Source organism: Phocoena sinus, chromosome 18 (genome assembly GCF_008692025.1).
Source record: "Phocoena sinus isolate mPhoSin1 chromosome 18, mPhoSin1.pri, whole genome shotgun sequence".
NCBI classification, from domain to species: Eukaryota; Metazoa; Chordata; class Mammalia; order Artiodactyla; family Phocoenidae; genus Phocoena; species Phocoena sinus.
Window position 1 is genome coordinate 60,117,918 of NC_045780.1, and position 25,077 is coordinate 60,142,994.

Consider the following 25,077-nt stretch of genomic DNA (forward strand, 5'->3'; position numbering starts at 1 on the left):
AAGCTCAGTAGACACATGTGACCAGTAGCTACTATACTGGAATGTGTGGAAATAAAAGCTTTGTGAATATTTATTGGAGGGAGTGATGGAATGTGGTAAGGCGAGTAAGAGGAAAGATGAGAGAAAGAAGGAAAATATTTGTGCAGTGGAGGAGATTTAATACTATTTGAAAATATTGATGAATAGAAAATGTATGGCCTATCTGATAAGGGTTAATATCAAAAGTAATTCATACAATTTAATAGCAAAAACTTTTTTAAGGGCTGAAGAATAAAAACTGTTCATCCAGAATCTTATACTCAACAAAAATGTACTCCAAAAATGAAGGGGAAATCAGTATATTTGTAGATGAAGGATTCGTCACCAACAGATCTATCTAAAAACAATTTAATTTTAAGAAAGGGTGAGGCAAGAAACCGAATAGACACTTGTCCAAAGAAGGCCTCCAAATGGCCAACAGATACATGAAAAGATGATCAATATCACTAATCATCAGGAAGTGCAAATCAAGACCACAATGAGATATCACCTCATATGTGTTAGGATGTCTATTAGCAAAAAGACAAGTAATAAGTGTTGGAGAGGATGTGGAGGAAAGGGAATCTGTTTGCACTATTGATGGGAATGTAAATTGGTACAGCCACTGTAGAAAGCAGTATGGAGGTCTCTCAAAAAATGAACATAAAAAAAAAAAAAAAATGAACACAGAAGCATATGATCCAGCAGTCCCAATTCTCGGTATACATCCAAAGGAAATGAATTCAGGTTCTCAAAGAGACTTCTGCACTCCTATATTCATTGCAGCATTATTCACAACAGCCAAGATATGGAAACAACCTAAGTGTGCCCATCCACGGATGAATGGAAAATAAGATGTGGCATATATATATATATATATATATACACACACACACATATACACACACACACACACACACAGGAATATTATTTAGCCATGAGAAAAAAGGAAACCCTGCCATTTATGATAAGGATGGACTTCAAGGGCATTACACTAAATGAAATAAGTTGGACAGAGAAAGACAAATACTGTGTGATCTCACTTATATGTGGAATCTGAAAAAAAAAAGACGAACTCACAGAGACAGAGAGTTGAATGGTGGTTGCCAGAGGCTGGGGCTGGGGGGAAATGGGGAGACTGGTAGACATTGGAAACCACAAGGGTAGCCTGGACTTACACCCACACCTGACAATAATGAGGTCCTTCTGTAGCCCTCCTCCCATCTGGGGTAGAGTCAGGGGAAGCGTAGTGGTGGGTGAAGAAGACTTTCACTCTTCAACAAGGCAAGCCCCACCTTGGTGTCAGTGGAGAAAATGTGGGAAGCCAGAATTCCCGTCAATGTACTCATGCCAAGTGGGGACCCTAGAATTCTTCCTTCACCTGGAAGTAATGAGGCATCACACTGCCCCCTTCCTCTGAAGGAATGGTGGTGGAAAAACCCAGCTAAAGCAAAAGCTTTAAATAAATAATATCCGATGTCTTATAACATATACTATAAAAGTGTCTAACTTCCAATAAGAAAATCACCTGTCATACCAAGAACCTGGGAGATTTCAAACCAAATGAAAAAGGACAAACAACAGATGCAAAATTCAAGAAAACAGAGATGTCAGAATGAAAGCAGTCATGATCAAAGCTTTCAGGGAGCGTATTTTTCAGGCACAGACAGTACTTTTTTTTTTCCTATTCAACTGTTATAAAATGTAAAAAATAATTCTTAGCTTAAGGGCCATGTAAAAACTGCTGGTTGGCCAAATTTGGCCTGTGGACTTTAATTTACCTACCTTGGATTCCAGGCTTATCAAGCACAATAAATGTTGGTAACAGTTGCTGGAGAGTGATGAGGTGTCTGTGAGAAGTTAACAGAAGGATTCATGGAGAGTAAGTGTCTAACAACATGAATTTTTATTGTAACCACTGAGAGTAAGTTAATTACGAAAGTGAACGGCCTCAAAGTTCCTAATTCATCAGTCTAATCGTGTTTTATCCCATAGTATTACTTTATCTGAAACTCTTTTTCCGTGTGCTATTTTTGCATTAGTTTGCTTAGGAGGTTTGAGAAAAGGTGACCTCCAAAAGATAAGAATCGCTTTTATTGTAAATATTGACTTACTGTATATAATAATTACAGTAAATAGTTGACTTTTTAATCGTGTGTCTCATGATATCTAAGGTGAATTCTGAATCATTCCCTTTTTAAAACTGTTAATAGACAAATTATTCTATTGAAAAGATAAAGTTAGTTTGGATTAGAATTAATGTGAGGGTGGATAAAATGGTATGTGAACGATAGAAGAGTTAGGTATTATATATGTTTACTTTTTTCATATTAAAATAGGGAAAAGAAGCAATTTTTACTGCTAAAAATTCAACCTAACCTTCACAGGAAGAACATACATATAAACAAATGTATGTATTATATGTATATATATATAAAGCATCAGCAGAAATACCATAAATAAGCTGGATGGGCAAATTTGGGTATTGAAGAATATTTCCAATTCCTCAACTGTCACTGATCTTAGGTAACTTAGTTCTTATTTCCCCTGACCAAGAGGACAATTGCCTCTTCTGTCTTAAGTAATTCAGGAACATGGAATTGGTGGTATACTTTTCATTTTATCTTCTGTTACATTCTCTCCAATTCTGCCCCTTCCTATTTTCATTTCCATCACTTTGTTTGAAGGTATGTTTATACCTGGTGCCACCTTGTGTTGGTAAAGACCTGATAAAGTATGTTATGAATGAGTATTTCTATTGCTCTCCCTACAAAGGTCATTCATCTCCCCAGCGAACAAATACATAATGAGATCCCACTACCCTTACTAAGCTTATTTGATTTTTATATTTTAATCAAAATCCAAGAAACCATGTCCCACAAAAATTTTCCAAAAATTATAATTTAAGTAAACAAAAATATCATATGAATTAATATTCTTCACAGTCCAAGCAAACATCAATGAAAAGATCATATATCTAGACCTTGTCTTCATATATCTAGAATCACTCATGTTCCAAAAAGATCTCTCTATGGCTGCTTTTTGTTTTTTTGGTCGTCAATTTACAATAAAATAAACCCTCAGCATTTCTTTAGCATATTCGAAATCTAAACGTTCTCATGCCTTGAAAGTGTGTTCCTCCGACATGACGTAGCAGTCATTGGAAGAGATTCTTAGACCGCAATCTGTAACAGAGGAGGGCAGAGCAATCTTGAGCACTCTTTCCTCAATTTTCCTGGCAATAGGCATGTGGTCTTGGCCTCAGATGTTTCAATGCCCTTCTATTTCCCTTGCTATGATCAGCTAACCTGTCTCAGGATCTGTGCCTCTGACATGAAGTATCTAGGAACATCAGGTGCTGAGGAAACTCAGCATATTTTCAATTTTGGCTGTTAGCAACAGCGTTAGGGAAAGAAAACAGTGACAGCACAACAAACAGTCTGGCATCTTTCTCGTTCTTTTTTCTTGTGCTCTGGTATGAAGCCGTTAAATTTTTTCAGTGGGAATGTCATCACTCCTCACACAAGAGGGTCATGTCAAAAGGGTGTGAACAGATTAAATAATTATTTTTGACAACATTTACATCACTTTCAACCATAGTGTTAAAACTTAATGATGTGTTACATATATTTAGGTGTATCTAGTTGTTAATGATGTTTTTCTATGGAAAAAAAATCATTCATGGGGATTCCGTTATGATTTTCTGAAGACTGGCCATGTGCCCTTTGCAGTTCTTCATTTATATAAGTTCACAGTCTTTGGGGCTATGGTCTAAGGTAGAAATCTACTCTTATAGTCCCATTTGGACTTGAATCTAACAGAGGCTTCCCTAATGAGAACTGGAAGACACTGAGTTGATAGACTGTTGAATGGGGAAATGGGCTTTTCTACTCTTGGATTAAGCTGACACCCAGAGTGGTAATTCTACCTGAGATCTCCCACCACCCATGCTTATGCTACATCCCTACATGTTGAATAAGACCTGTGAATGTGAAAAAAAAGACTACTGTTCACTAAGGAATTCAGTTCTCATCACGAAGATGAGATCTCTTTGAGTTTTAAGTTCATAACCCTCTTCTTTCCAAGCTTTAAATAATACCAAAGTTCTTAACTTGCTTTCAAGAAGGGGATCTCTCGTAGCCTTTGTGTGTTCATAAAATTCAGAATCATGTACACATAAATAAAGTTCATATATACATACATAAAATTCAGAATCATATATACAATGATGTTAATATTCAATTATGATAAAGCATTAGTTCCTTCTACCTTTTATGGCAACTGTCATTATCTTGCCTGATAAAATGTTAATCTATATGTTAAAAGTCACCAACAATACTACACTGTCTACAAAATGAAATATGCATCCTTCTATAATCCTCAGCAGAAACTGATCCTAAGTCTTCCCAGTCTCTTCTTTCAATTCTTTCCTATACAAAACTGGACTATCTGCTGTTCCTTAAATATGCCCTATATTTACAATCTCATTTTAAACTTTGCTTATGCTCTTTACACAGCCTGAAGTGTGTTTCCAGTCTTCTTTATTTTATCTCAGTTCTGAAGCTAACTTAAAACATGCATTCAAAGAAATACCTGGGACACACGACTTCTGGAATCATGGCTTGGGGAATTCTGTGGACCCTCACCCAACTGAAACAAACGTTAACTAGTAAAAATTAGAAAAATATATAAATAAATGAACAATAACTAACCAGCCATTTAAAGTCTCTGTAAATTGACCTAAGGGCATACAATAAATGTGAAGCCTGTATTGAAGAAAATTTACTAAATCTTGTAAAACTGTGAGTCTGTGGCATTTGAGCCATGACCCCTCTGCCCCAATGAATTAGACAGAAGCTACATTCTGAGTGGGTGACCAAGAATCTCTTCCTACAGATTCCAGTCAAGGGCAGCAGTGCCTCCCCAGGGGAGGCAGGGTACCTGCAGGTCTTACCTCCACATCTCAATATTTCGGAGACTAAATTACGGGCGAGAGCAGCCCAGGGTTCAGGGGCTCCCTTTTCCATCCAGTCCCCACTCATAGGATGGAACTTCTACACCAGACATAGCAGGCCAAGAGACTGGGACCCCAATCACCCTCACTTCAACTCGCTTGTGGGGTGGGAGGTTCCACACTCTGAGAAGGAAGCCTTGAACGTAGACTACCACTCCTGACCGGCTCCTTCCTCACAGAACGGGGGCATAACTCTGAGAGATGTGGTCCTCTGTCCCTGCACCCAGCTCTGGAATAGTGACTCAGACATTTTTCCCATGGGGAGAGGCAGGCCATAAAGCAGAGAGGTCTGAAGCTCTCCCCAAGTGACCCAACTTTTTTGGGACAGAACGCAGGGAAGTTCCAGCCTAAGGGTGCTCTCAAAAACAGTGGGGATTTGGTGGCAAGCAATTAAGAGCTGGTGGTTCCACATGAGCAACAAGCTAAACGTGGCCAGCTAATTTAATAGCAAAAACCAGTGAGAAAGACAAGAATCCCTCCTGGATTCAGAACAAGTCTGAAAGACTACCCTCAAAAACTGCCAGTTCTGCACATATTAGGTAATCAACCATTCATGTTAACATGACTTAGGGAAATGACCAAACATTTTCACCAATTTGACCATCATATTCTGTATTTTCCTGAAATTATAATTGCATAAATTAAATTTAATTGCATAAATTGTACCTTAAAAATCTATAGATCTTTAACTTAGAGGAGACAATATAACACACATTGTTTATGTCCTAAAATAAACCAACAAAAGGAAATAATCTTGCAGCCACACGTTAGATACGATAAAAATATTAAAAGGGATCTAAGATGTATTTGGAAAGGATTAGGAAAAATGAAAACCTATAAATCTAAAATAAAGAATTTTTGAATTATAGACAAAAAATATAAGATAATTTAGGTTAAAAGAGCATGTGTAGATTATATTTATGTGTAATTAACTTATATTTGTTTTTAATTTATATAAATGCAAGAGATAACTTACTATTTTTACTTGAAGTTTTATGAATTGAAATGATGACTCACAGATGTTTTAGTTTTCTGATTTGTTTATATTTTTAACACTGGAGAAAATATTTTCCAGAAATGATTATAATCACATTGGATGTGTACTATATTTTAGCAAGTCATTATATAATGTTTTTCATCTGACATAAAACATCTGGAGACACAAATCAGCAATGGCTTCTGTTTCTTACTTTAGATAATTACATATAAATCTTAATTCATAAAGCTTCTGCTTATTACGGTATAGAAAATAAATAAATCAAATTGTGTGGGGAATGAAATGTGCATTTCAAAAAAATAGTGAAATAAGAATATTTTAAGGATTCTTTACAAATATTCACAGTTGCATTAAATATATCATTTTTAAAATTTTAATTCTTGGCACTCATAAAAAATGTACAAATTAAATATAAAAAAATAGAAATATCATATGGGATAACAACACAACAGACATGTTTTAAAATTTGAAAATAAGTAATAAAATGTATTAACTACTTTCCCTTCCACCTAGCTATTCAGTTCAAAATCAACATATGGTTGACCCTTGAACAACATGGATTTGAACTTCATGAGTCCACTTGTACACAGTTTTTTTTCTGTTACATACTCTACAACATGATCCACTGTTGAATCCAAAGATGTTGAACCACGGATACAGAGGGCTGACCATAGGACTCGATCATCCCCAGATTTTGGTATCTGAGGCAGGTCCTAGAACCAGTCCTCTGTGGATACTGAGGAAAGACTGTAGGTGAATTTTCGAATGTGCAGTTTTCATTGTCCCTGACCTCTTCCTTCTTCAAGCGTCAAGGTAATTAAATTTATAACTTTCTTGGTTCCTGTTCTGTTACTGAGTGCAGACTCTATTTTACTTAAATGTAAATGTTCTTCTATCTGAGAGGTGACAACTGAAATAGTCACCATAAGCAGGTGGTAGCACAATGAAAACAAAAGTTAATGACATCTCTGTACCAGTGTGCAAACAATGATATGGGAAGGCAAAATATTCTGTTTATTGTGGTAGGAGTGAGATTAAGTGATAACCAATCTTCTGTCATGTAGAGTCATAGTAATGACAGACCTTTATTAGAGGGACTATACACATCCTCTCCATGTAGGCCGTTACCTACGCCAGTCCACCTCCATCCTTGCTTCCTTGCTTTGGGAGAATTACTACCTCTCAATGCTTACAGAGACCTCAGGAGCAAAGGAAGAATAGGACTTGACCAGCACTGAGTAAGAGAAATAACTGTCTTATTTTGTAAAGGGCACACAGGGTGGGTCCCAGTTGATTGGGATAGATAGTGGGGGGAAGAGATGAAGGAAGTAGAATTATCTGAAAACCATTCAGGCAGTCATACAGGTTTTCCTGAACAATGATGTATCTGGCACTTGCTTTCTCCAGCTCCTAGAGGGAGGACTGCACCTAATCTCAATTACCCACCAGAATAAGGAAATGCTTCCTGCATCAGAGAAAACTGCATGTCTCAGGGTTCTCAAGGTTACCAAGGTTCCCAGGCACAGGGAAGCTGGCTTTCCCAGATCAGTACCACAAGTAGCTGGCACACCAATTCCAGATAACCTTGTGTCAAGCAGCCTTTACATTCCTCACAGACAAGTCTTATCCTATTAAAAGTAGGAGCCATAAAAGAGAAAAGGGTCCCAGCACAGGAATTCAGATCTACACTGGCCCAGCAAAGACCTGAACATACCACTCTCCCATTAGTTTTCTATGCTGCACAGATTCACAAATTTGATGGCTTAAAACAACACACATTTATTATCTCACAATTTCCACTGGTCAAAAGACTGGGCACTCCTTAGCTGTGTTCTCTGCTCAGTATCTCACGAGTCTGATATCCAGGTGTCAGGAGGGCTGCCGTCTCATTTGGAGGTTTGATCAGGGAAAGATCTACTTCCAGACTCTCTCAGTTTGTTGCCAGAATTAATTCCCTTGTGCTTCAACTCCTAGAGACCAGACCTCTCCATAGGCAGTTCACAATATGCTGTTTGATTTTTCAATGCCAAGAATAAAGTGCCTTTCACCTCAAGAAGAGCCCATGCCCTCTTTAGAGGACTTTCACCTAACTAAGTCAGTTCTACTGGAAACTCCCTTTTGGTTAACTCAGAATCAACTGATTTGGGCTCCTAATTACATCTGAAAACCTCGCCCTTTCTCATGTAACATAACCTCATCACTGGAGTAACATTTCATTGTAATCACAGACTCCCACCCAAGTTCAAGTAGAGGGGGTTACACTGGTCTGAACACAAACAGGAAGGCTTCTTGGGGGCTGCCATAAAGTCAACCTACTTCTCTGCTTTTCTGTGGTATGATGGGCAGATCAGGAGAATCTATGCCTTCCCTTCCTTGCTGACCTTTGGCTTGCACTGAAGTGTCTCCCTCTGTGATCAAACCTATTTATGAACCTATTTAAGTGGGATTCAAACAAAATCCTGATTTAGCCATGTCAAATAGAGAGCCATATTGGCCTCATATTTTATGGCAAGTTGACAACTTGCCCAACCAGAAGGTTCACAGTGTCTTATTTTGTTTCAAGATGTGTGTGTGTGTGTGTGTGTGTGTGTGTGTACACTGAGAAAAATTATGTTTAGAATATTTTTCTCAACTCCACTTCATCTGCCTTATAGATTGGAGAGGTATAGCGATATGGATTTAATCACTTCAATCTGACTGCTTGTGTTTGCAAGGCCACCCTACCACTTACTAGTGGGACAATACTGGACAATTTGTGTGTACCTTCTCCGTGTTCTTTTGTATGAAAAATGGAGATACAACAGTACATTTCTCATGTAGTGGTAGAGATGCAATGTTGAGTTAATGCTAGTGTAAATGTGAATGCTGATATTTTTCTTCACAAAGTAATATTTGAAAAATTGGAAGAGAATGGCTTGAGGTCTGCTAACCAGATGATTTCAAAAAAGAATGTGAAAATAAGATGAACAGATAATAAACCTGGCATCCTTGAATAAAGCACAGAGAACATTTGTAGACCCTCACCTACATGGATTTCCACTCTGGTTACAAATAAATATGAACATAAGATACACCTGAAGCAGAATCAAATTTTTAAGATTCAGCTCAAAAATATTAAAAAATAAAAATAAAATGTCACACATTTTCAGTAAGTTGGTCATAGAAATATGTATTTTAGCTTAGATAATGTCTAAGTGTTTAAAATTGGTTATAATGGACATGAAAAAAAATCTCAACCATATACTCATGGAGAATTGAAATCAAAATTAAAAACTCTGTGTAGGGCTGTCTAGGATCCAGGAAGTTAAAGATCTAATAAACACAATTTTGAGGTAGCAACATATTAGTAATAGAGAATATTAGGCTGTTACTTTATGATCTACACTGTGATCTTGACATATATCTCTGATTTAATCATAGTCCAAATATATGAATTATATAATGATATTATGTCACTTTTTCAAATGAACAGATTCAACCTCAGTCATATTCCAAAAGATGGAAAAATAATAAAGACACTCTTGCTGCCACGTGAACTATGTTCTATGACTCCAGATCTAAGGGATTTATCCTCCTCCACAGTGCCTATACTATCTTGAGGGAAAAGAGACAGACTGATTCGTTAATTCAAGTATGATGTTTGTGTTTATAATGGTTTAAATACACTACTCCCAAGAGAAATGTCTGATATTTCATAGAAGTTGTATCCCCAAAGAATAAGAAAAAATAGTGCATACCCCAGTAAATTATATGCCTTCCTTTTTTAAAAAATATGAAAAAAAAAATCAAGTAAAACATTTCACTAAACATTTCACTAATCCTGTATCCTGTGCTTTATTTCAATGCATCAGAATACTGTATTTGTTTACCCAGACTTTGATCTTAATTCAAAGTGCCATTTTCCCATATTTCTTACTCCTCTTAATTAAATTTTACCTAATTTGTAAATTATTTTATTAATTAAAGTGTGCTTATTTTTTCCTGTAATAATAGGATGTTGAGGAGAAACAAACTGCATCTTTAATCACAGAGCTTCATGTATTAGACTTCAATGCAATTTTATGATACGGAAGACAGCTTCATGTGAGATTAGCAGCAATATATCTTCATTAAAGATTGTTGAGGAAAGTACAATGATTTCAAATTTGTAAGCATATTGTTAAGCTAGAAAGAAAAGCAGCAAAGCGTATTAACTTGTTTTGTTATGGTGTATGACACTTTTGAAATTAGAAGAGAAAAATAATGCTTGGTTTCTTTTAAACAGTTAAGAGAATTAAATACAAAAGTGATTTTTGTATCTTTGTGTTTTTATTAGTGTCTCAGCTATTACTAGAGAATTTTAATAATGTTTTGAAAATTTTGGATCTTCCATTAAGAGTGACTTTTAGGGCTTCCCTGCTGGCGCAGTGGTTGGGGGTCCGCCTGCCCATGCAGGGGACACGGGTTCGTGCCCCGGTCCGGGAAGATCCCACATGCCGCGGAGCGGCTGGTCTCGTGAGCCATGGCCACTGGGCCTGCGCGTCCGGAGCCTGTGCTCTACGACAGGAGAGGCCACAACAGTGAGAGGCCTGTGTACCACAAAAAAAAAAAAAAAAAAAAGAGTGACTTTTAATTACTACTTCAGTAACTACTTTTCATAAAAACTATTCAACATGTCTTTCAAAATGTTTTCACAGTTTCTTTTAAATCTTTTGAATTTTATTTGACAAGCCATCCAAACTTATCAGATGGCAGTCATATTTCAATGCAGAAATGTTTATATATTTCACAATCATGTTTTTAAGCCATATTTTTATCATACACATATTCAAGTTTTAGTCCTTATTTCTCCTTAGACTCAGACTGTCTTAAACCTACACTGATGTACTAGAATACTGATACCTGTATTCCTACTAATGCTAATGCTGCTGTTATTACTACTACCAATAATAACGACAATCATAATAACAGCAACATATTTTTCCATTCTTTCTCTGGCCATGATATATGACCGTATACACTTGACCTGAGATAATGTACTTCATATTTATAACATGCTATGTATTAGTCATAATTATATGAATCATATTTTATACATGGTGAACTGTAATTTCCCACATTCACACAGATAATAAGTGGCTGATAATAATCAGTTGAATTTATGTATACAGACTTTCCTAGATTCTGGATTTTTTAGTGTAGAGTTAGGAAGATTTTTCCTGTTCCTGGGATATGATAGAAGCCACCTGGATAGTGCACACATGTTTTCCTTTTTAGTATTTATGTAATTCACTTTTTAAAATTTAGATTCTGGATCCATTTGGGATTTAGCCCTGTATACAGGATGACGTAAGGATCCAATTTTATCTTCTTTCCCAAATAGCTATCCAGTCATATATTTTTGGTTCATCATTTCTCCACTAATTTGAGATGCTGCTTTTAGCCCATGTTATATTTCCATATGAAATGATTCCATATATAAACTTTCTATTATGTTTCAATGTCTGCTCATCTTCCAGCAAATTATTATTTAAAATATAGAGATTTTAGAGTAAGTTTTAATATCTGGTAAGCCTGTGTATCAGTCAGAATTCTATCAGAGAAGCAGAACATTTATATGCAATGTTGCAGAAATTTGACTACGTGTGAGCGTGAGAGACGAGTGAAAAGACTCTGTGGACCTTTTGTCTTTTCATTTGATGCTGCACCTTCAAGTATGAAGGACAGGCAGTCAGATAAGGAACATGGACATAAAGTGGGGGAGGACAAGGACAAATTGCAACAAACTGCAAGCTGCAAGTAAACTGGAAACTACATTTGTGTCTCACCATCTCCAAATTTGATGATGTTTGGGTCCTGCAGGAAAGTTGGCAAACTTCATCACGAGCCTAAATATGTGTCTCAAGAGTTGGGGAAGGTGGAACAGTTTCTGTTAAGCTGCTGCTTTCTGCCAACGAGGTGAGCCAGCAGTAAGTATCAATGTGGCTGAGCTGAAAAAGCATGTGGAGCTTCTTCACCAGCCTTCTGATTATGAAAGCAGCATGGGTGCTGCTTCGCTTTCACCTTCCAAGTGGCACACAAATTATCTCTCATAGGCTATCTTAACCAGAGCACATCGGGAAGGAAATTTGAGGAAACAATTCAGCAGAGCCATGTGGATGTATAATAAAGCCACCACAGTACAACTCATAACGCCAGCATCCAAACAGGACTCCTAAAACAATGTGTAGCCTCTGAATAAGACAGTAATGTAGTCATGTTCTATCAGACCTGATGCAGCTGTCCTACATGTAACTGCAAACAAACTTACTCTTTCCCCCAAAGGATATACTAAAGCTCTTTTCCACCTTTCGTTGGTGTTCATTATTTTTCTACCCGAGTCTCAGTAAATACTGAGATATAAGGTTAACTACTATTAACATACTTTATTGTTGTTGGTAGGGTATGATAAGAGGGAAATTCTCATATATACATACTGTTGAGAATTGACCAAGCAAACTGTGGGAGCTTTGCACTGACACTAGCCCCTCATGCTCAAGCATGTCCTAGAAAACAGCCCGTAGAGTCACAAGCAAATGCAAGTTCCCGAAATGACTTTACCAAAAGCCTTTGTGATAAATAGTCTCCTCTGTCTTCCAGGGTCTTCTCCTGGTGTGTCCTGCGAAATTTTCTGAGGCCCTACTCTCTTTGGTTTGAATTGAGCAATCTGACCTTAGCGCTGGAACCCCAAAACACTCCACCTGAAGACCCTGATAAAGGCATTTGTTCTGGGTCCTGTCTCCCACTCTGCCTGCACCCCGCCTTCACCTACCCTTGTGGCCTCTCAAGGCGTGTTGTGTACTTCCTCCAGGACCTGTGAGCAATAAACATCTCTATTTCAATTTCTCTTGTGATCTTTGTTGAACCTTGGTTTACCATCCGACACCTGGGGATTTTACTTAACAAATGTTAATTTAACAAAGTCATAACACATATACGCAGAAGCAAACATATTCATATCAAAATAAGAAAAAAACTACTGGTAACTATTGTAGTTTTTGTGTCTGAAACTATTCTCATAGTTACAGCTGGTATTTATAACTACTTTCTCCCACTACCCATTCTGTATGTCTCTGGCCCAAGCACCTCAGCCGGCTGTGGGTTTTTGCCAGCTGGGATGACCCAAGCCTTAATCCCTAGAGCAAGAGTCACACTGTCTAGTTGGGCCTTTGTAGCTTTCCCTTGACTTCAATCACAGGACATGGGAGCATTAAGTAACAGCCCTAGAAGATTTCCAGTGTTCCACACATACTCCTCATTACCCCTCCTGCATAGTAGCAACCCCAGTTCTACCTCATTATCAAAATCAATCACCGGTACAATAATCCCCTTCTTTGCCAATTAATTTACTGACATGGGGAACTCAGAGTGTTTATGTGGTAGTCTCAACTTCTATGTGAATGGGGCCACGGCTGTGGAAGTATCCCTGACTTAGGGTTAATAACTCTACATCACCAGAGTCCAACACTGCAGGAATACGGAATGAGCATTTTGCCAGTTGATTACTATGTGATTATCTGCATAAATATACTGCCACTGAATGCCCCCTAAGTAGTAGAAACAGGGTCAATAACACCTTTCAATCTAATCAGATTAGAAAAACAACTCCAGATAACTAAGAATCAATTCAAAGAATTTTTCCATCAAGGTAGTTTCTGGAAACATTTTTGATAGCAAATTCACTATCAGTTCATGTTCAATCAGAGAAGTAGAACCACCAGAAGGAAGAGAAAAGCTGTTTTTTTAAGGCTGTTGTCATCTTATCTGATGTTGGGGCTTGAAATTAGTAGGGCAGGCAGTCAGGAAGGAAAACTTAAATTATTTTTTTAAAAAACAATTTTGGAACAGGGCACTTCTTCCCCCTTTACTTTCTCAAATATTCTCCATGCAATTATTTTGCACTCATTTTGTAAATTATTCAATTTTTTTCACCTGGAATAAATCCTTCTCAAGACAGATTTATGTGATTTTTTATATTTAGTTTTTAAATTTACCTTTTTCTTTATTTTTTTCTGCTTCATAAGCTTATCTTGATTTGATTTCCTCTTTAACCATCTTTGTTTCTTTCCACACTTCTCCATGTTCAGTAGATTTTGAAGTTGCTTTGTGCAGTTTAGGTGCTTGGCAATATTGAAGAAATTATTTAATTTCCGGACACCTGCCCTGTGGTAATACAAAGAACAGCACACAGTCAGTCATCAACCCAAGAGATCAGCCCATGTAGTTTCCTTTGCTCTGTCCAGCATTGCTTTTCTGTTTTGTATTGTGTTTTGGTTTTTCGGGGGTAGGTGGGAGACTGTCATCTTTATGTAAACACATCCTCAGACAGGCAGTACATGTTACAGTGTTTCATGTGAAATCTCATATGAAATCTCACTTCATAAGCTGAGGACCACAACCATCTCCCATTTCTGAGGAGGAACCTGGCCTCCAGGCTTACCCTCTTATCAGGTACTTTTATCTGGCTTGAGGGTTAAGTCAGAGGTGACAGTGTTAGATAAAAATGCCTCATCAAATGCTTCAAAGATTTTGTAAAATTTGATTTAGAACTTACTAGGTCATAGGTGAATTTTCAAGAGAGTTATATGTGTTAAAACCATCTTGAAATTGTTTATGAGGAATATCCAGAGTTAAAAAGACAGAATGTACAGTGTTACTTCAAGGTGCTTGCTTACTGAGAGAGTAGAAAGCTAGGATGTTGGTGTAAAAAAAGAATGGCTAAAAAATTAAGTGTAAAAGACAGGAGGACATATGGATACCATAGGCAGAGGAAAAAGGATACAGTGAAAACAATAGTAAGTACTGTTTCTGGAGCACTTACCATGTGTCAGAATTTTAAGTTAAATTACTAAAGTAAATCACAATTCTAATCTTCATCTTATTGATTAGGTGTTATTACTATCATCACTTATTAATATTTGAGAAATTATAAATTTGATACATTTGACAAAAGATTAAGTCACTAGTTCAACATCACACAGCTAATAATTTAATACAACTAGAGGATGAATACAGAATGCTTAGAATCTGAATAACTTTATCTTGTAAAGGAGAAGAAAGGTGAGTGAAATATCATTTGCTTGAGAGAGACACTCATTTTCCTCATTCACATACATATTGCACATATAATGGGCAGGTCTGCCAAATATGAAGACCAACTAGAGTAGCAAGAGTGTGGGACCAAAGATGAAGCAAGGTTAATGCAGAAGTCTAGCATGCAACAGCTCTAAGGTGACTATTTCCTATTTTGATTCTATTACAACCACTTAAAATGTTTTAGGGGGGATTGGTTCAAGATAGAGGAGTAGAAGGATGTGCTCTCACTTCCTCTTGTAAGAACACCGGAATCACAACTAACTGCTGAAGAATCATCAACAGGAAGACACTGGAGCTCACCAAAAAAGATACCCCACATCCAAAGACAAAGAAGCCACAATGAGATGGTAGGAAGGGTGCAATCACAATAAAATCAAATCCCATAACTGCTGGGTGGGTGACTCACAAACTAGAGAACACTCATACCACAGAAGTCCACCCATTGGAGTGAAGGTTCTGAGCCCCACGTCAGGCTTCCCAACCTGTGGGTCTGGCAACGGGAGGAGGAACTCCTAGAGAGTCAGACTTTGAAGGCTAGTGGGATCTGATTACAGAACTTCAACAGGACTGGGGGAAACAGAGACTCCACTCTTGGAGGGCACACACAAAGTAGTGTGTGCATCGGGACCCAGGGGAAGGAGCACTGACCCCATAGGAAACTGAACCAGACCTACCTGCTAGTGTTGGAGGGTCTCCTGCAGAGGCAGGGGGTGGCTCTGTCTCACCTAGAGGACAAGGACACTGGCAGCAGAAGTTATGGGAAGTACTCCCTGGCATGAGCCTTCCTAGAGACCACCATTAGCCCCACCAAAGAGCCCAGGTAGGCTCCAGTGTTGGGTCACCTCAGGCCAAACAACCAACAGGGAGGGAAACCAGCCCCAACCACCAGCAGTCTAGCTGATTAAAGTTTTACTGAGCTCTGCCCACCAGAGCAACAGCCAGCTCTACCCACCACCAGTCCCTCCCATCAGGAAGGGAGGCTGGCACAAGCCTCTTAGCCTCATCCACTAGAGGGCAGACAGCAAAAGCAAGAAGAACTACAATCCTGAAGCCTGTGGAACAAAAACCACATTCAAAGAAAGATAGACAAGATGAAAAGGCAGAGGGCTATGTACCAGATGAAGGAACAAGATAAAACCCCAGAAAAAAAACTAAATGAAGTGGAGATAGGCAACCTTCCAGAAAAAGAATTCAGAATGACAGTGAAGATGATCCAGGATGTGGGAAAAAGAATGGAGGCAAAGAGCAAGAAGATGCAAGAAATGTTTAACAAAGACCTAGAAGAATTAAAGAACAAACAAACAGATAAACAATACAATAACTGAAATGAAAAATACACTAGAATGAATCAATAGCAGAATAAATGAGGCAGAAGAACAGGTAAGTGACCTGGAAGACAGAATGGTGGAATTCACTGCTGAGGAACAGAATAGAGAATGAAAAGAGATGAAGACAGCCTAAGAGACCTCTGGGACAACATTAAACAAAACAACATTCGCATTATAGGAGTCCCAGAAAGAAAAGAGAGAGAGAAAGGACCTGAGAAAATATTTGAAGAGATTATAGTTGAAAACTTCCCTAACATGGGAAAGGAAATAGCCACCCAAGTCCAGGAAGCACAGAGAGTCCCATACAGGATAAACTCAAGGAGAAATATGCCAAGACACATAGTAATCAAATTGGCAAAAATTAAACACAAAGAAAAATTATTGAAAGCAGCAAGGGAAAAACAACAAATAACAACATAACCCCATAAGGTTAACAGCTGATTTCTCAACAGAAACTACAATCCAGAAAGGAGTGGCATGATATACTTACAGTGATGAAAGTGAAGAACTTACAACCAAGATTACTCTATCCGGCAAGGAAATCATTCAAATTGGATGGAGAAATCAAAAGCTTTACATCCAAGCAAAAGCTAAGAGAATTCAGCACCAACAAATCAGCTCTACAACAAATGCTAAAGGATCTTCTCTAAGTGGGAAACACAGAGAAGAAAAGGACCTACAAAAACAAACCCGACATAATTAAGAAAATGGTAATAGGAACATACATATCAATAATTACCTTAAACGTGAATGGATTAAATGCTGCAACCAAAACACACAGGCTTGCTGAAAATATATAGAAACAACATCCATATATATGTTTTCTACAAGAGACCCACTTCAGACCTAGGGACACACACAGACTGAAAGTGAGGGGATGGAAAAAGATATTCCATGCAACTGGAAATCAAAAGGAAGATGGAGTAGCAATACTCATATCAAATAAAATAGACATTAAAATAAAGAATGTTACAAGAGACAAGGAAGGACACTACATAATGATCAAGGGATCAATCCAAGAAGAAGATAAAACAGTGATAAATATATATGCACCTAACATAGGAGCACCTCAATACATAAGGCACCTGCTAACAGCTATAAAAGAGGAAATCAACAGTAACACAATAATAGTGGAGGACTTTAACACCTCACTTACACCAATGGACAGATCGTCCAAACAGAAAATTAATAAAGAAACACGAGCTTTAAATAACACAATAGACCAGATAGATTTAATTGATATTTATAGGACATTCCATCCAAAAACAGCAGATTACACTTTCTTCTTAAGTGTGCATGGAACATTCTCCAGGATAGCACAACGTGGGTCACAAATCAAGCCTCAGTAAATTTAAGAAAATTGAAATCAAACAAGCATCTTTTCTGACTACAATGCTATGAGATTAGAAATGAATTACAGGAAGAAAAATGTAAAATACACAAACACATGGAGGGTAAACAATACATTACTAAATAACCAAGAGATCACTGAAGAAATCAAAGAGGAAACCAAAAGATACCTAAGGACAAATGACAATGAAAACATGATGATTCAAAACTTATGGGATGCAGCAAAAGCAGTTCTAAGAGGGAAGTTTATAGCTATACAAGCCTACCTCAAGAAACAAGAAAAATCTCAAATAAACAATCTAAACTTACACCTAAAGGAAAAGAGAAAGAAGAACAAACAAAACCCCAAGTTAGCAGAAGGAGAGAAACCATCAAGATCAGAGCAGAAATAAATGAAATAGAAACAAAGAAAACAATAGCAAAGATCAATAAAACTAAAAGCTGGTTCTTTGAGAAGATAAACAAAATTGAAAAGCCATTAGACAGACTCATCAAGAAAAAGAGGGAGAGGACTCAAATCAATAAAATTAAAAATGAGAAGTTACAACAGACACTGCAGAAATACAAAGCATCCTAAGAGACTGCTACAAGCAACTCTATGCCAATAAAATGGACAGCCTGGAAGAAATGGACAAATTCTTAGAAAGGTATAACCTTCCAAGACTGAACCAGGAAGAAATAGAAAATATGAACAGACCAATCACAAGTAATGAAATTGAAACTGTGATTAAAAATCTTCCAAAAAACAAAAGTCTATGACCAGATGGCTTCACAGGTGTATTCTATCAAACATTTAGAGAACAGCTAACACCCATCCTTCTCAAACTCTTCGAAAAAGTTGCAGAGGAAGGAACACTCTCAAACTCATTCTATGAGGTCAGCATCACCCTGATACCAAAACCAGAGAAAGATACTACAAAAAAAGAAAATTACAGACCAATATCACTGATGAATATAGATGCAAAAATCCTCAACAAAATACTAGCAAACAGAATCCAACAACACATGAAAAGGATCATACACCAGGATCAAGTGGGATTTATCCCAGAGATGCAAGGATTCTTCAATATACGCAAATCAGTCAATGTGATACACCATATTCACAAACTAAAGAGTAAAAACCATATGATCATCTCAATAGATGCAGAACAAGCTTTTGACAAAATTCAACACATTTATGATAAAAACTGTCCAGAAAGTGCACATAGAGGGAGCCTACCTCAACATAATAAAGGTCATATATGACAAACCCATAGCAAACATCATTCTCAGTGGTGAAAAACTGAAAGCATTTCCTCTAAGATCAGGAACAATACAAGGATGTCCACTCTCACCACTATTATTCAACATAGTTTTGGAAGTCCTAGCCACAGCAATCAGAGAAGAAAAGGTAATAAAAGGAATCCAAATCGGAAAAGAAGAAGTAAAGCTGTCACTGTTTGCAGATGACATGATAGTATACATAGAGAATCCTAAAGATGCTACCAGAAAACTACTAGAGCTAAACAATGAATTTGGTAAAGCTGCAGGATACAAAATGCACAGAAATCTCTGGCATTCCTATACACTAATTATGAAAAATCTGAAAGAGAAATTAAGGAAACAATTCCATTCACCATTGCAACAAAAAGAATAAAATACCTAGGAATAAACCTATCTAAAGAGACAAAAGACCTGCATGCAAAAACCTATAAGACACTGATGAAAGAAATTAAAGATGATACCAACACATGGAGGGATATACCATGTTCTTGAACTGGAAGAATCAATATTGTGAAAATGACTATACTCCCCAAAGCAATCTGTAGATTCAATGCAATCCCGATCAAATTACCAATGGTATTTTTTACAGAACTGGAACAAAAAAAATCTTAAAATTTGTATGGAGACACAAAAGACCACGAATAGCCAAAGTAGTCTTGAGGGAAAAAAGCGGAGCTGGAGGAATCAGACTCCCTGACTTCAGACCCTTCTACAAAGCTACCGGTAATCAAGACAATATGGTACTGGAACAAAAACAGAAATATAGATCAATGGAAAAAGATAGAAAGCCCAGAGATAAACCCACGCACCTATGGTCAACTAATCTATGACAAAGGAGGCAAGGATATACAATGGAGAAAAGACAGTCTCTTCAATAAGTGGTGCTGGGAAAACTGGACAGCTACATCTGAAAGAATGAAATTAGCACACTCCCTAACACCATACACAAAAATAAACTAAAGATGGATTAAAGAATTGAATATAAGACCATAGGAAGAACACTCTTTTCCACAAATCACAGCAAGATCTCTTTAGACCCACCTCCTAGAGTAATGGAAATAAAAACAAAAATATACAAATGGGACCTAATGAAACTTAAAAGCTTTTGCACAGCAAAGCAAACCATAAACAAGACAAAAAGACAACCCCCAGAATGGGAGAAAATATTTACAAACGAATCAACAGGCAAAGGATTAATCTCCAAAATATATAAACAGCTCATGCAGCTCAATATTGAAAAAACAAACAACCCAATACAAAAAAGGGCAGAAAATCTAAATAGACATTTCTCCAAAGAAGACATACTGATGGCCAAGAAGCACATGAAAACTGCTCAACATCACTAATTATTAGAGAAATGCAAATCAAAACTACAATGAGGTATCACCTCACACCAGTTAGAATGGGCATCATCAGAAAATCTACAAACAACAAATACTGGAGAGGGTGTAGAGAAAAGGGAACCATCTAGCACTGTTGGTAGGAATGTAAATTGATACAGCCACTATGGAGAACAGTATGGAGGTTCCTTAAAAAACCAAGACTAGAACTACCATATGACCCAGCTATCCCACTACTGGGCATATACCCAGAGAAAACCATCATTCAAAAAGACACGTGCACCCCAATGTTTATTGCAGCACTATTTACAATAGCCAGGTCATGGAAGCAACCTAACTGCCCATCAACAGACGAATGGGTAAAGAACATGTGGTACATATATACAATGGAATTTTACTCAGCCGTAAAAAGGAATGAAATTGGGTCATTTCTAGAGACGTGGAAGGATCTAGAGACTGTCATACAGAATGAAGTAAGTCATAAAGAGAAAAACAAGTATTGTATATTAATGCATATATGTGGAACTTAGAAAACCGGTTTGCAGGACAGAAACTGAGACACAGATGTAGAGAACAAACGTATGGACACCAAGGGGGGAAAGCGACGGTGGTGGTGGTGGTGTGATGAATTGGGTGATTGGGGTTGACATGTATACACTGGTGTGTATAAAGTGGATGACTAATAAGGACCTGCTGTATAAAAAAATAAACTTAAATTCAAAGAAAAATTAAATAAACACAAAGTTCTGAAAAAAAATATTTTAGGAAGAGGCCAAGTACAAAACAAAAATATGGAGTAAAACTGATAGGATTCAAAATAGGGATAAAATGTCAGACCAAGTTTATCTTGCTTTTATTTATTCCCTTAAGGACATATATCAAAATCCTGAATTTCTTATAAAGAAATTATGCTTATTTTTAAAATGAATGAATGAATGGTAAGGATTACTTATAGATTGCTTTCTAGCATACTCAATCCACTGTCATCAAAGATGCCCTTGTAATAGTTGATCTGGCCTGGTGTGGAGAAGCAATGGGGTAACAGTACAAAACCTCAGAAAGATGAAAATGAGGCTGATGCAAGGAAGGAGCTTGAAGAAAAGTACTGAGGACACACTGAGGCACAGTGGGAAACAGTATAACATAACTCCCTATTCATGAGAAGTGAGACCTTCCAACACCCCATGCAGTTGTGCTGGTGTCTGAGACAGAACAACTCAATATGAGCAAAAACCTCACCCTGTGAGTGAGGAAAAGGAGTATTGTTGAAAAAGATACTTTGAGCCATGATCAGAGTGGTTATAAGCCCACGGTCTCTCTTCCTCCCCCCCATTCCACCCTCTCTCCCTCTCTTTATATGCACACATACGTATATAAAGAGAAGAGAATGAATGACATGATACACTGCAGATTTCAGTTACAGTTAAGGATTTACAGGTAACACATTTGTTAGGAATAGACTTAAGAAATGTCTCTTTAAGTTTAAAAAATGTTGTTTTTCTCTATATTGCAATATCCAATCTTCATTGCCAATTTTGCCCATATTTTCTTTTTTTAATTTTTAAATTTCCAATTTTTTAATTTTAATTTTAATTAATTTTTATTGGAGTATAGTTGCTTTAAAATGTTGTGTTAGTTTCTGCTGTACAGCAAAGTGAATCCACTATATATATATATATATATCTCCCCTCTTTTGCGGATGTTCTTCCCATTTAAGCTAACACAGGGCACTGAGTAGAGTTCCCTGTGCTATACAGTAGGTTCTCATTAGTTAACTATTTTATAGATAGTAGTATATATAAGTCAAACCCAATCTCTCAATTCATCCCACCTGCTCTTCCCCCTTGGTGTCCATACATTTTTTTCTCTGTCTGTTTCTCTATTCTGCTTTGCAAGTAAGTTCATCTGTATCATATTTCTAGATTCCATATATGTTATATTATAAGATATTTGTTTTTCTCTTTCCTCTGTATGACAGTCTCTAGGTCTATCCATGTCTCTGCCAATGGCACAATTTTGTTCCTTTTCATGGCTGAGTAATATTCTATTGTATATATGTACCACATCTCCTTTATCCATCCCTCTGTTGATGGACATTTAGGTTGCTTCCATGTCTTGGCTATTGTAAATAGTGCTGCAATGAACATTGGGGTGCATGTATCTTTTCGAATTATGGTTTTCTCCAGGTATATGCCCAGGAGTGGGATTGCTGGGTCATATGGTAGTTCTATTTTTAGTTTTTTAAGTAACCTCCATGTTGTTATCCATAGTGGCTGTATCAGTTTACATTCCTACCAACAGTGCAAGAGGGTTCCCTTTTCTTCACACCCTCTCCGGCATTTATTGTATGTAGATTTTTTGACAATGGTCATTCTGACCTGTGTGAGGTGATACCTCATTGTAGTTTTAATTTGCATTTCTCTAATAATTAGTGATGTTGAGCATCTTTCCATGTGTTTGTTGGCCATCTGTATGTCTCCTTTGGAGAAGTGTCTATTTAGGTCTTTTGCCCATGCTACATGTGAAAGAATGAAATTAGAACACTCCCTAACACCATACATAAAAATAAACTCAAAATGGATTAAAGACCTAAATGTAAGGCCGGACACTATAAAACGCTTAGAGGAAAACACAGGCAGAACTTTTTGACATGTAATTGCAGCAAGATATTTTTTTGACCCACCTCCTAGAGGAATGAAAATAAAAACAAAAATAAACAAATGGGACCTAATTAAACTTAAAAGTTTTTGCACACTAAAGGAAACCATAAACAAGGTAAAAAGAAAACCCTCAGAATGGGAGAAAATATTTGCAAATGAAGCAAGTGACAAGGCACTAATCTCCAAAATATAAAAACAGCTCATGCAGCTCAATATCAAAAAAACAAACAATCCGGGCTTCCCTGGTGGCGCAGTGGTTGAGAGTCCGCCTGCCGATGCAGGGGACACCGGTTCGTGCCCCGGTCCGGGAAGATCCCACATGCCGCGCAGCGGCTAAGCCCATGAGCCATGGCCTCTGAGCCTGCGCGTCGGAGCCTGTGCTCCGCAACGGGAGAGGCCACAACAGTGAGAGGCCCGCGTACCCCAAAAAAAAAAAAAAAAAAAAAAAAAAAAACAAACAATCCAATCAAACAATGCCCATCTTTTCTTTAACAAAAATAATGTGTTTAAACACATAAATCCATTTATGTGAATTCATTTTAATCACTTAAAATGTATCCTCTTGAGATACACATATCGAGTAATTCACTGACGTCCAATCTTACTTCATTTTTCCCTAATTCATTTTATTACTAAATTTTTCTTCCTTTCTTGTTCTTCGTCTCTCTCTGCTTACCTTCTCATTCCCATCATCTCATCTATAAAAAGACTCCTATTCATTTGTTTAAATTTTATTGTTATATCTATGTCATATCTATGTCATCAAGTATTTCCTGACCATTTACTTCTAGTAAAAATATGGCCTTTTAAAGTAATAGATAAATATTAGCCCCATATCTTACTAGAGCAAAGGTAGAGCTATCCTTTGCTTCCTCCTTTCTCGCACACATGGAGTTTTGTCTGCTTCACTGTACACTAATGAGGCTGTGGTAACTAAAACCTCACTTCAATATTGCCTCACCTGGTAAAAATACCTCCCATTGCTTGGACTGGGAAGACAAGTCTCCTTCTAAAGGCACAAATTTCTATTTGTGAATTTTCAGTTTCCTGGTATGATTTTGTCTATGTTTTCTGAATTTAACTACTGGCTTGTTGACCTTATTAAAGGGCTAGAATGTTCTTCCTCTGAGTCAACCAGCCTCTCCCACACACCAAACTGTACGAAATGCTGCTTTTCTTCCCATGTACGGGCCTCAGATAAGAGTCTTGAGGGTTTACCTGACTCTGCTTCCACATCTGTGGCCTCTACTCACTTCCTTTTCTCTCATGTAAGAGTTGAAGCCCCCTCTAGAAATATAGATAGAGCCCCTGGGGCCACAAGAGCCTGGGCCACTATTTCAAGCTCCTTTCTTATCTTTTATGTCTCTCCACCTTTTATCTGGAAATCAGTCATATTTCTTATTTTTAATTTTATTAAAAAGAAGGTCCCTCCTTTTTAATTTAATTTTATTTTACTGCATTTCAATAACTACATTTAAATTCTTTGGTGGGTTATTACTGCATTCAAATTACTCCATACAATACAATACAAATTATTAATGCATGCAAATTACTACATACAATGTGGTTTGGATTTTTACTGCATTTAAAACAATGACAAGAAAGCCATTTTGGTTCATTGTCACTGAAGTAGTCAAGCAGGATTTATGTATAAAGTCAAAAGTTTTATTGTTAAGTTCCCATTTTGTATTTTTATTATTTTTGATATTATCAAAGGTATTAAATAATCATGTATTATTTTAAAAAATAAGACAACTATAAAAATTACATGTCATTTTTAATCTAGATTGTTTTTTCTCATTACACTTTAAAATACAAATGAGAAGGATATATATGATGAGAAATGGCATAAATAACAATATATAATTCAAAATGTCTACAGATCAAAGTGCTCAATAAACTATAAAATTAAATAAAATTGAAAAAATACAAAGTAATAATTGCAATATGCATTAAATCAGTATTGGTATTCTAAGGTTCAAATGTTGTCCTT